Source organism: Triticum urartu, chromosome 5A (genome assembly GCF_056163025.1).
Source record: "Triticum urartu cultivar PI428250 chromosome 5A, HENAU_Tu73, whole genome shotgun sequence".
NCBI classification, from domain to species: domain Eukaryota; kingdom Viridiplantae; phylum Streptophyta; class Magnoliopsida; order Poales; family Poaceae; genus Triticum; species Triticum urartu.
This window is the reverse complement of record NC_141877.1, coordinates 483,844,663-483,858,560: the sequence shown is the minus strand read 5'-3', so window position 1 is coordinate 483,858,560 and position 13,898 is coordinate 483,844,663.

Sequence of the window (13,898 nt, the reverse complement as noted above, 5' to 3'; positions counted from 1 at the left end):
GTCCTAGTAGGATTCCACCTCCCACATGGAATAGGAAAAAAGGGAAGGGAGAAGGAAAAGGAAGGAAGGGGGCGCCCCCTTTCCCTAGTCCAATTCGGACCAATCCATGGGGAAGGGGCGTGGCCACCCTTGAGGCATTTCTATCCTTTCTCGTATGGCCCATTAAGGCCCAATATGAATTCTCGTAACTCTCCGGTACTCCAAAAAATACCCGAATCACTCGGAACCTTTCCGATGTCCGAATATAGCCTTCCAATATATCAATCTTTATGTCTCAACCATTTCGAGACTCCTTGTCATGTCCCTGATCTCATCTGGGACTCCGAACAAACTTCGATCATCAAGTCACATAACTCATAATACAAATCATCACAGAATGTTAAGCGTGCGGACCCTACGGGTTCGACAACTATGTAGACATGACCGAGACTCATGTCCAGTCAATAACAAATAGCGGAACTTGGATGCTCATATTGGTTCCTACATATTCTACGAAGATCTTTATCGGTCTAACCGCATAACAACATATGTTGTTCCCTTTGTCATCGGTATGTTACTTGCCGGAGATTCGATCATCGGTATCTAAATACCTAGTTCAATCTCGTTACCGGCAAGTCTCTTTACTCGTTCCGTAATGCATCATTCCTCAACTAACTCATTAGTCACAATGCTTGCAAGGCTTATAGTGATGTGCATCACCAATAGGGCCCCGACATACCTCTCCGATACATGGAGTGACAAATCCTAATCTCCATCTATGCCAACTCAACAAACACCATCGGAGACACCTGTAGAGCATCTTTATAATCACCCAGTTACTTGTGACGTTTGATAGCACACAAGGTGTTCCTCCGGTATTCGGGAGTTGCATAATCTCATAGTCCGAGGAACATGTATAAGTCATGAAGAAAGCAGTAGCAATGAAACTGTAACGATCATAATGCTAAGCTAACAAATGAGTCTTGTCCATCACATCATTCTCCTAATGACGTGATCCCATTCATCAAATGACAACACATGTCTATGGTTAGGAAATATAACCATCTTTGATAAACGAACTAGTCAAGTAGAGGCATACTAGGGACACTTTGTTTTGTCTATGTATTCACACATGTACTAAGTTTCCGGTTAATACAATTCTAGCATGAATAATAAACATTTATCATGAAATAAGGAAATAAATAATAACTTTATTATTGCCTCTAGGGCATATTTCCTTCAGGTACCTCGCGAAGAACAGAAAAAACGCTCACGAGGGCACTTGTCCAGCCCCCTCGCGAGGCACGCGAGGCAGAGCATGGACCAAAACAAAAATCCAAGGAAGAACAGAGGAAATGGCGATCGAACCAAGAGGACAAGAAAAACCAGTATGCGAACTTCCATTAAGGAAAAGGGGCAAGCCAACTACGGAAAGCAAATGAAAAGCCACGTCCGGCACCTAGTCTAGTCTTCTCACCAGCGTGGAGCTAAGTGTCGCTACTAAGACGTGGGAGGGAGCCCCCGAGGCCCGGGGGCAGCACTCCTGAGACTCCGGGGCGTGTACAGCCCCACTCATTATTACGTGAGAGTGTCACGAGCGGAGACGTTCACAGGCACGGGGCCTTGCTTCACAGGCGCTGGGCCTTGCTTCATGGGTAGAACTTCCGGAGGTGATGGATGTTCCAGGCGTTCTGGATGGGGATCCTGTCCTATGTCTCCAGGCGCGCGGCGCCTGGCCTGGAGACACGGGCGATCCTAAACGGGCCCTCCCACATGGGCGAGAGCTTGTGTAGCCCTTCCCTGGAGAGCACCCTCCTCAGGACGAGATCGCCTAGCTCGAGCGCCCTGGAGCGGACGCTGCGACAGTGGTACCGTCGCAGCGCCTGCTGGTACCTTGCCGCTTGGAGCGAGGCTTGACGGCGGCGTTCCTCCCCCAGCACAAGGTCCATCCCCCGCATGGCATCCTGCTGCGTCTGGTCGAATGCCAAGACCCGTACGGAGCGATGCTTGACCTCGTGAGGGAGAACCGCTTCTGCTCCGTAGACGAGGAAGAACGGGGTTTCGCCTGTTGGCTTGGTGGCGGTGGTGTGGATGGACCACAGCACAAACTGGAGCTCATCGTGCCAGCCCTTGCCGCAGGCCTCGATGTAACATCCCAAATTTTCAATTTGGAATGTTATACATAGATCATTCATGCATATCATACTTTATAGCATTTCGTTTTGTGATCCTCGAAATCCTAAGCAACTCAAGGACCCTCGGAGAGAGTTGGGGATTTTCCTAGTTCTCATATTTGAACTTTTCTCAAATATCGAAACAAGAATCACTTTGGTTTTAATTATGTTTCTCTTCGAAAATATTTCAAGTTAAAATTATATGAGAGGAGATAATATGACTTCTCCAAAATAAATGAAATATCAGAGGAAAAATATTAAAATCAAATAAATAAATTTTATTTGGATTTTACTGCAATTCTATTTGAATTAGGAAAAATACTCATTTTTCAAAATTGCATTAGAGGCCCAAATAAATGTTCACCTTCTCCGGCATATTTTTATAGGACGGGGAAAATTTATTTTGGGATTTTTGGAGTCCGTTTAGTATTTCTTTTCTTCGTTTTTCTGCGCGTCAGATTATTTAAAAAAAACCGCCTTACCGAGCCGTGTCCGCCTAGGACACTGTCCCGGCCGACCCTCTTAAAAGGCCGAAGGCCCGAGCCGCCAGCCCCATGCCCGATCCGCCCAAAACCCTAGCCGCCCGATCCGCCCCGCCGCCTCGCGCCGCGCCGCCGCCGGAGTACGCCGCCTCCGTCGTCCCGTTCTACAAGGTAGCCACCAGATTTTTTAAAAAAACCGATTGGTTTTTCGTAAACCTAGATCTCGTTTTCTTAGAATCGGTTTTATTTCGGTTTTCACAGTTTATTTATTTTGCGGGCGTTCGTCCGTACGTTCGTATTAACGAACGCCGTTCATCTGTTAGCCGCAGACAGCGAACGTTCGTTCGTTAGCCTGTTCATCAGTTTTTCTTTTTCCAGGGTTTTTCGCGATTATTTTCGATCGCTATTTCCGCCCTGATTTTCGTTTTAGTTTATCTTTTTGCTCGTTTGTCGGAATCAGGCGATTCAAGCGCCTGGATCTTTGTCTCGAAGCCCTCTTTCTGTTTAACCAACTTGAACAAGATTTGGCACTATAAAACTTGACTTTAGTCCAAATTACTAATCGGATCATGTTTCTTTCGCAGTTTGAGTTTCGTTGCTCCGTTTGATTTGATTCTTTTTGCAAACCGGAGTTCTTCAGTTGAACTTTCTGGTTAGATCTTCTTATTTGAGTTTTACCCATGCATCTTTTATTGATTGCTTATATACGCTATTGTTTGTTTGCGATATAACACCCGGAGTGCGAAGCGTGCTACTATGAGTCTTTAGGATTTGTAGATCGTCAACAAGGCAAGTAACACTTTGATCATATCCCTTTATCACCCAGTTTTTATGCATTAGTTTCAACCCTCACACATTGCATGAGTAGGATCTCTTAACTTGTGGGTCTGGGAAGTAGATGATGAGGTAGAACCTATTACCTATTTTATTATCAAACCCTGGGAGTTACTTCTACGCTATGCTTATACTGCCATGCTATGCTCGTAGACGTGGATTGGGTTTGAGTGTATCCATGACAGTTGAGAGATTGTTAATTAATGATTCAACTTAAGGTGGCAACTTTAATACACATCTGGGTGGATTGCTTGTGGGTACCTGGAGAATCTAGTGTTGTCCTAGGACATCCCGGAGTACCCGTGTGATCATCCTACGGTCCGCCACCCAGGCTCAAAGAGATCATAAGATTATTTCATGCTAGAAACTTCCGTGTGCAGCCACAAGCTATTATGGGCTCTAGCATAGTTGAGTAAGTTGTGCGAAACCTTTCCATGATGGGCTAGCAGATGTACGGGATTGTAGGTGTACCGGCCTATCTATCGGTTAAGGGGACCTCTTTCGAAAGACTGTATCTCGGTCATCCGTTTCTCAAACACCATGCAGTGCGAGAAATACAATGGAGGAGATTGAGTCTTGTGGGGAAAAGTGCGCAAACCTCTGCAGAGTGTACAAACTAATCATGGTTAGCCGTGTCCCCAGTTATGGACATCTTGAGTATCTGGTTCTTGGATTATCATATGGATCTCATCACTCTAAATAAATTTTGTTGGGTTGATAATTATTTTTAATTGGGATTGAGTTGGGGGAACCTTCTCAATGTTGTTCAACTACCATGATAGTTAAATAAAATATATTCCTTTGTTATAGGGAAAAATTAGCTTTTCGCAAAACATTTTAACCATAGAGCTTCCACCAGCCATATATGCATGTAGTGATAGTTTTTATCTGTTCATTACTCTCCTGTGTTACAATGCCAGCATATTCCATGTGCTGACCCGTTTTCGGGCTGCAACGTATCATGTTGCAGACTTTTCAGACGAGGAGTAAGGTGCGATAGGTTGTTTGTGATGCACTCAGCAATGCCATTGGAGTTGATGGACTCACTTTATCTTCCAAGCCTTCCGATGTTATCGTATTAGATGGCCTTAAGCCATATTTATTGTAATAATTTCTCTCTTGAGACATTCGATGTAATAAGTGTGTGATTGCCACTATGTTATAAATCCTTCGAGTACTGTGTGTGTCAGCATTACCGATCCAGGGATGACACTGAAGCACAGAGACTTGACCATTTGAGGTCGGGTCGCTACACTCGAGCTTCTTCTTGAAGGTCCAGGTCTTGAGGCCTCTGAGGACCTCTGCGTTGGCGCGCTCGGCTTGGCTGTTGCTCCTGGGGTGTGCCACTGAAGTGTTCTAAGGTTAGCAGAGTATGCCTTGAAAAGATTGCTAGTGAACTGCGAGCCATTGTCGGTGATGATGTGATTAGGGACCCCAAACTGGCTTACAAGACCCTTGATGAACTTGACTGCGGATCCGGCCGGCATGGTATGGACGGCTTCTATCTCCGCCCATTTGGTGAACTTGTCGATGGCGCCGTAGAGGTAGCGGTAGCCCCCAGGCGCTCGAGGGAATGGGCCTAAGATATCCAGCCCCCAGACTGCAAATGGCCACGAGAGCGGGATGGTCTGGAGGCCCTGACCTGGCTGATGGATCTGCTTGGTGTGGAATTGGCAGGCCTCGCAGGACTTCACCAGTTCGGTTGCGTCGTTTAGCGTCGTAGGCCAGTAGAACCCGCTGCGGAATGCCTTGTCGACGAGGGTTCATGATGACGAGTGGTGCCCGCAGTCTCCGCTGTGTATGTCAGCCAGCAGCTCGTTCCCCTGTTCCTTGGAGATGCATCGTAAGGAAACATCATTTGGCCGCTTCCTATATAACTCATCGTCCTGGATGCAGTATGCTGTAACCTGTTGGGCCACGCGCTCCGCGTCCTCCTCTTGCTCCTCGCCTGCTTCAAACCCTGGGGCGTCAGTCCACTCTACCACGAAGTCGGCGAGCGCGGCCCCCTTGATGACCCTAGTTGTGCTGAACTCCAGCTGGAATGCTTGCAGCTCGATGTTCCATTCGACGAATATTCCAGCAGCGTTGGGGCTCCTGAGTACCCTCTCCAGCGGGTAAGCCGAGACGGCCTTGATTGGGTGACCTTGGAAGTATTGTCGCAGCTTACGTGAGGCCACCAGAAGCGCGAGCAAGAGCTTTTGAGGCATGGGGTACCGTGCCCTTGCATCTTACAGTACCATGCTGACGAAATACACCGGGTTCTCGATGAGGGCAGGAACATTGACGGAGTGTGTGCCTTCCAGCAGTTGGGGCGTCTCCTAAGATGACGGGACCTCAAGGGCCTGCTCGCCTGCTAGGGCCTCTGCTGGCTCGTGAACGCCGCCTTGCTGGGCCTGGTCCCCTGTTGACATTGCTTCAGCCCTTGCAGTGCCATCCGGGTCCTGCATTGCCTTAGCTGGTGGCGCGGCGTGGCGCGTCAGCCCCCTAGCCTAGCCCTCCTCCCGGACCGCCACAAGAGCTGCGCTGGCAGAGTAGGGAGTGGCGCCAAGGTAAAGCACCAGGGGCTTGAGAGGGCGAGGTGCCACCATCACCGGAGGGTTGGTCAGGTATCTCTTGAGGTCTTGAAACGCTTGGTCGGCTTCTGGGGTCCACTTGAACGGGCTCTTCTTCTTCATCAGCTTGAAGAATGGCAGGGCGCGCTCTCCCAGTTGGGAGATGAAGCGCCCCAGTGAGGTCACGCAGCATGCAAGCTTCTGCATCTCCTTAAGAGTTTGCGGTGGGCTCATGTGTTCTATCACCCATACCTTCTACGGGTTGGCCTCGATCACCTGGCGCACCAAACACGCACTTCTCCGGGTTGAGCCACAAGTCCACCTGGCGCAGCCCCGCAAAGGTCTCCTCCAGGTCCTGAATCAAGGTTCTTGCCTCCTGAGATTTTACCACAATGTTGTCGACGTAGGCTTCAACGTTCCTCCCGAGCTGCTGACCCAAGGCGATGTGCATTAGCCGTTGGAAGGTTGCACCTGCATTGCGCAGTCCAAACGGCATGCAAGTGTAGCAGTATACCCCACACGGGGTCAGGAAGGCCATCTACTCCACATCTTCTATTGCCATCTTGATCTGGTGATAACCTGAGAACGCGTCCAGGAAGCACATCAGGTTGCATTCGACGGTGGAGTCGACAATCTGATCGATGGGCGGGAGCGGGAACGGGTCTTGGGGACAAGCCTTGTTAAGGTTGGTGAAGTCAACACACATGCGCTCCTTCCCGCCTTTCTTCGGCACGACGACGGGGTTCCCCAGCCACTCGGGGTATCGAACCTCACGAATGACACCTGCCGCCTCCATCTTGCGGGTTTCCTGGACAATGAAGGACTGCTTCTCCATGGACTGTCGCCGCGTCTTTTGTTTCACGGGGCGCACATTGGGGCACACCCTGAAGTGATGCTCGATCACCCCTCGTGGGACCCCCACTAGCTGCTTGGGTTCCCAGGCGAATACGTTCTTGTTCACGCGCAGGAACCTCACCAATGCCTCCTCTTGATTTGGGTCGAGGTTGGCACCTATGGTGAAGGTGGCTCCTGAGGACCCATCTTCCTCGACTAGCAGCTGCTTGATTTCGACCCGATCTTGAGTGAACAACTGGTTCTTCTTTGCTGGTGCGGCCTCCTTAGCCCCTGGGGTGGCCTTGTTGGCCGGTTGTGCCACTGCGGCGGTTTTGAGGGCGCACATGAGCGCTGCTAGAGCCTCCTTGGTATCTCCTACTACAGTGAGGACGTCCTTGCTCCCAGGCATCTTCATGAGGTTGTATGCTGGATAGGTCACAGCCATGAACTGTCCTAGAGCCGGGTATCCGAGGATGGCGTTGTACGGAAGGCCGATGCGGGTGATGTCGAAGTCGATCAACTCAGTGCGATAGTTGTCGCGGGTGCCGAAGGTCACAGGAAGACGGATCTGCCCCAAGGGGCTAGTGGAGCTGCCGCTGACCCCTGAGAAGGGCTTGCTGGGTCGAAGCCGTTGGAGTGGTACATGAAGAAGGCTGAAAGCCTCCACCGAGAGCACGTTGAGACCGGCACCGCCGTCGATGAGGGTCTTGGTGACAGCTACACTGCAGATGGTGGGCATGCACAGCATAGGGAGCACGCCCAAGCTGATGGTGGAGGTGGGGTGATCTCCCGTGTCGAAGGTGAGGTCGGCCTTGGGCGCCGCCCAACCCGGGGCAGCTCCTTGCCGCGCGGAGGCGATGCCAATCTAGCGGAAGAACGGCTTGGTGCGACTGTCCGAGGGTGGTGCTTGCTAGTCGCCGAGGAGGGCCGCGACGGCGAGGGGCACCGGTGCCGCGAAGTGCGCAACGAAGAGACCGCGCAACTCCTCCCAGGAGGTCACTGAAGATCCTGGTAAGCTGAGCAGCCAGGCGCGTGGCACGCCGGCCAGGGCCAGGGGGAACCAGTTGGCCATGACCTGGTCGTCGCCTCTGGCTTCGAGGACGACCTTCTCATACGCCCGCAGGAAGGCCGTCAGATCTGCCGCGCCATCGTAGCGGGGCGGCATCTCTGGCTTGAAGTTGTGCGGCCACCGCACCTCCCGCAAGGTGTGGGTGAAGGCCGGACACCCGCGGGGCATCCGCAGGCGCATGCCGGCCTAGCCGAAGGGGTGGCGTCCGCCATGAAGCTGGACGAAGCAAGCGGAGAGGCGGAGCTTCGGCGCACCCCTACCTGGCGCATCAAATGTCGGATTTCGGGTTCCGGCAAAACCCTTGAGGTTTGAACACTGGGGTGCGAACAAAGATCTCTCCTCCCCCAAGCTCTCACCCTCACCGCAATCTCAAGCCTTAGCGCGTCAAACTCGCAGAACAAAGGAACACAAGATTTATACTGGTCCGGGTCGCTGATGTGGTGTAATACCCTACTCAAGTGTGGTGTGGTGGATTGCCTCTTGGGCTGGGGATGAACAGTTACAAGGGAAGAACAGCCTCCTGAGGATAGGTGCTCTTATGCTTAACTAGCTTGATGCGATCGAGGATCCTTCTTTTTCCCCCTCCTAAGGTGGCGGCCAACCCTATTTATAGAGGCCCGGGTCCTCTTCCCAAATATTAGGCCGAAAGGGATCCCACAATGGTCAGTTTGAAGGGGGATAACTAGTACAGGCTATCCTGACAAAAGATGGTCTTCGCTTGCCAAAGGCTCTGATGATGACGCCGTCTTGGGCTCCACGGTGACCTCCGTCCTGCCGTCCTGCTAGTCTTGGTCTCGTTGCACCAATATGGAAACCTTTGCTTGATGCCTTGGGACTCCGCGTCTGTGCTTGCTTCTTTAGCACCCAAGAGGAAACGAGGACACTGCGCGTGCTGGCGCCCGCCTGGTGCCTGCCTGACCTTGGTCGTCATGGCTTGCGTCACAGGGACCTCGCGAGGTGCCCCTTGCCTTGATCTCTCCGCCCCTCGCGAGCTAGCCTGGTGGGGCCGCCCCTGAGGAGGTCTTGCGTCGTCCGCCTCACGAGGCTTGGCCCATCGCGAGGGTCTTGAGTGTTTGCTGGTGAAGATGGGCCATACAGGGCCGCTGGTGGAGCCACACCGCGGGCCGCAGGCAGGAAAGTCTGGGGAGCCCCGTTCCCAGGACGTTGAAAGCTTAGTCAACGCGTCTGCCACATTCAGATCCATATGTATTTTGCAAATCTCTATGTCTCCCTCTGAGACTTAATCATGGATGGAGTTGAAGCGTCTCTTCATGTGTTTGGTTCTCTTGTGAAATATGGATTCCTTCATTGGGCTTCACACACTTCATGAATCTGCTTGAGAAGCCGTTCACATGCCCTGCGGCTAGTGGAGACGGAGAAGGCAGGGAGGATGTGGAAGCATCTCCCGATGAACAGGAGGAGGAACATAGTACCACCCTGAGCTGGACGCTCGTCCCCTTTGACTTTTTCCGTAATCTCATAACTAGGGTTTTGCCGGCCTTTGATGATAAGCTTGTGTCCTAGAGTAGTAGTGGATCTACACGACAAGTCAATGTAATGAGTTCATGTTAGACTCAATGAAAAGTATATGCCACTCTTTTTGAGGATCAAATATATGCCACTTTAGTGAAGGAAATTGTAAATGTTTTGTTCGTGTCAATAACTTTGCCACTTCAGGAAGGCCTATTCTCCAAAAGCTATTCAAGTTTGGGTCGAACACCATCTCTAAGTTAGACTTTTTCTAGAATACATCTCTAAGTTAGACTTTTTTCTAGAATACATCTCTAAGATAGACTAGCTTTCCTTCATAATCCCTAGAGCTTGCATGCATTTCTTGTTTTTTCTGTTCTTTTGTTTTTGTACTATTTTAACTTTATTCTTTAGTTTGATAAAAAAATTACCGTAGAATGATTGTTGTACCCAAATGATAATCGTCATACATGTGGCACGAAGTAATCCGATCCTGGCATTTTATTTACTACTAAAAGTTGCGATCCGAAAAAAACAGGAACTTGCCGTCTCAAAAGAAACTTGTCTTCCTCAAGTCACTAAACTTGCCATAAAAATGTTTGGAGTTGCCATTTGTTTTTTTTGAAATAAAAATTCAACTTTATTAGTTAGAAATAATTGTTACATCGTCCATAAGAAGAGGTACAATATCCTTCATCGTCTCCTCAAACTAATCCCTAGTGGCTGAAATTTTTGCTAACCTAGCTATTTAATGGGCCACTCTATTTGCTTCCCTAAAACAGTGTTCAAATTTAACTCTAGGAAAATCACAAGCCAAAAAGTAACAAGCATCAAAAACTGCAGCTGCTGTTCCCGCCGAGTGTCCTCCATTCTTCATTATGTCAATCACTTCCATGTTATCCGAGTTTCCAACAAGGCGATTGCAGCCCACCTTCTGTGCTAGGAATAAACCAAATTTAAGAGCCAGAACTTCAGCTGTTAATACATTATCACACCAGTCAATCCACCAGTTTCCTCCAATGATGAACCTTCCCTTATCATCTCTCAGGACCGCACCAACTGTACCTTGAAGGAGATCATGATCGAAAGCGGCATCAACATTCAGCTTCACAAATCCCCTAGGAGGGATACTCCATCTGGTGGGGAATGTAGCAATTTCAAAAATTTCCTATGCACACGCAAGATCATGGTGATGCATAGCAACAAGAGGGGAGAGTGTTGTCCACGTACCCTCGTAGACCGAAAGCGGAAGCGTTAGCACAACGCGGTTGATGTAGTCGTACGTCTTCACAATCCGACCGATCCAAGTACCGAACGCACGGCACTTCCGAGTTAAGCACACGTTTAGCTTGATGACGTCCCGCGAACTCCGATCCAGCAGAGCTTCACAGGAGAGTTCCGTCAGCACGACGGCGTGATGACGGTGATGATGTTGTTACCGACGCAGGGCTTCGCCTAAGCACCGCTACGATATGACCGAGGTGAAATATGGTGGAGGGGGCACCACACACGGCTGGGAGAGATCAACAGATCAACTTGTGTGTATAGAGGTGCCCCCTGCCCCCGTATATAAAGGAGCAAGGGGGGAGGCCGGCCGGCCCTCTATGGGCGTGCCAGGAGGAGGAGTCCTCCTCCTAGTAGGAGTAGGACTCCCCTTTCCTACTCCTACTAGGAGGAGGAAAGGAAGGAGGAGAAGGAGAAGGAAGGAGAGGGAGGAAAAGGAGGAAAGGGGGGCCGACCCCCTAGTCCAATTCGGTTTGGGCTAGGTGGGCCGCGCGCCCTGCCTCCTCTCTTCCACCACTTGGCCCATGAGGCCCATTACTTCTTCCTCGTATTCCCGTAACTCCCCAGTACCCCTGAAAATACCCGAATCACTCGGAACCTTTTCGATGTCCGAATATAGTCGTCCAATATATCGATCTTTACGTCTCGACCATTTCGAGACTCCACGTCATGTCCCCGATCTCATCCGGGACTCCGAACTACCTTCGGTACATCAAATCACATAAACTCATAATACAATCGTCACCGACCCTACGGGTTCGAGAACTATGTAGACATGACCGAGACACGTCTCCCGCCAATAACCAATAGCGGAACCTGGATGCTCATATTGGCTCCCCATATTCTACGAAGATCTTTATCGGTCAAACCACATAACAACATACATTGTTCCCTTTGTCATCGGTATGGTACTTGCCCGAGATTCGATCGTCGGTATCTCAATACCTAGTTCAATCTCGTTACCGGCAAGTCTCTTTACTCGTTTCGTAATACATCATCCCGCAACTAACTCATTACTTGCAATGCTTGCAAGGCTTTAAGTGATGTGCATTGCCGAGAGGGCCCAGAGATACCTCTCCGACAATCGGAGTGACAAATCCTAATCTCGAAATACGCCAACCCAACAAGTACCTTTGGAGACACCCGTAGAGCAGCTTTATAATCACCCAGTTACGTTGTGACGTTTGGTAGCACACAAAGTGTTCCTCCGGTAAACAAGAGTTGCATAATCTCATAGTCATAGGAACATGTATAAGTCATGAAGAAAGCAATAGCAACAAACTAAACGATCAAGTGCTATGCTAACGGAATGGGTCAAGTCAATCACATCATTCTCTAATGATGTGACCCTGTTAATCAAATGACAACTCATGTCTATGGCTAGGAAACTTAACCATTTTTGAGTCAACGAGCTAGTCAAGTAGAGGCATACTAGTGACACTCTGTTTGTCTATGTATTCACACATGTATTATGTTTCCGGTTAATACAATTCTAGCATGAATAATAAACATTTATCATGAAATAAGGAAATAAATAATAACTTTATTATTGCCTCTAGGGCATATTTCCTTCAGTCTCCCACTTGCACTAGAGTCAATAATCTAGTTCACATCGCCATGTGATTTAACATCAATAGTTCACATCACCATGTGATTAACACCCATAGTTCACATCGTCATGTGACCAACACCCAAAGGGTTTACTAGATTCAATAATCTGGTTCACATCGCTATGTGATTAACGCCCAAATAGTACTAAGGTGTGATCATGTTTTGCTTGTGAGAGAAGTTTAGTCAACGGGTCTGCCACATTCAGATCTGTAAGTATTTTGCAAATTTCTATGTCAACAATGCTCTGCACTAAGCTACTCTAGCTAATTGCTCCCACTTTCAATATGTATCCAGATTGAGGCTTTGAGTCATCTGGATCAGTGTCAAAACTTGCATCGACGTAACCTTTTACGACGAACCTTTTGTCACCTCCATAATCGAGAAACATATCCTTATTCCACTAAGGATAATTTTGACCAATGTCCAGTGATCTACTCCTAGATCACTATTGTACTCCCTTGCCAAACTTAGGACAGTGTATACAATAGGTATGGTACACAGCATGGCATACTTTATAGAACCTATGGCTGAGGCATAGGGAATGACTTTCATTCTCTCTCTGTCTTCTGTCGTGGTCGGGTTTTGAGTCTTACTCAACTTCACACCTTTGTAACATAGGCAAGAACTCCTTCTTTGACTGTTCCATTTTGAACTACTTCAAAATCTCGTCAAGGTATGTACTCATTGAAAAAACTTATCAGGTGGCTTGATCTATCTCTATAGATCTTGATGCTCAATATGTAAGTAGCTTCACCGAGGACTTTCTTTGAAAAACTCCTTTCAAACATTCCTTTATGCTTTGCAGAATAAATCTACATTATCTCCGATCAACAATATGTCATACACATATACTTATCAGAAATGCTGTAGTGCTCCCACTCACTTTCTTGTAAATACAGGCTTCACCGCAAGTCTGTATAAAACTATATGCTTTGATCAACTTATCAAAGCGTTTATTCCAACTCCGAGAGGCTTGCACCAGTCCATAAATGGATCGCTGGAGCTTGCACACTTTGTTAGCTCCCTTTGGATCGACAAAACCTTCCGGTTGCATCATATACAACTCTTCTTCCAGAAATCCATTCAGGAATGCAGTTTTGACATCCATCTGCCAAATTTCATAATCATAAAAAGTGGCAATTGCTAACATGATACGGACAGACTTAAGCATAGATACGAGTGAGAAACTCTCATCGTAGTCAACACCTTGAACTTGTCGAAAACCTTTTTGCGACAATTCTAGCTTTGTAGATGGTAACACTACTATCAACGTCCGTCTTCCTCTTGAAGATCCATTTAATCTCAATGGCTCGCCGATCATTGGGCAAGTCAATCAAAGTCCATACTTTGCTCTCATACATGGATCTCATCTCAGATTTCATGGCCTCAAGCCATTTCGCGGAATCTGGGCTCATCATCGCTTCCTCATAGTTCGTAGGTTCGTCATGGTCAAGTAACATGACCTCCAGAACAAGATTACTGTACCACTCTGGTGCGGATCTCACTCTGGTTTACCTACGAGATTCGGTAGTAACTTGATCTGAAGTTACATGATCATCATCATTAGCTTCCTCACTAATTGGTGTAGTAGTCACATGAACAGATTTCT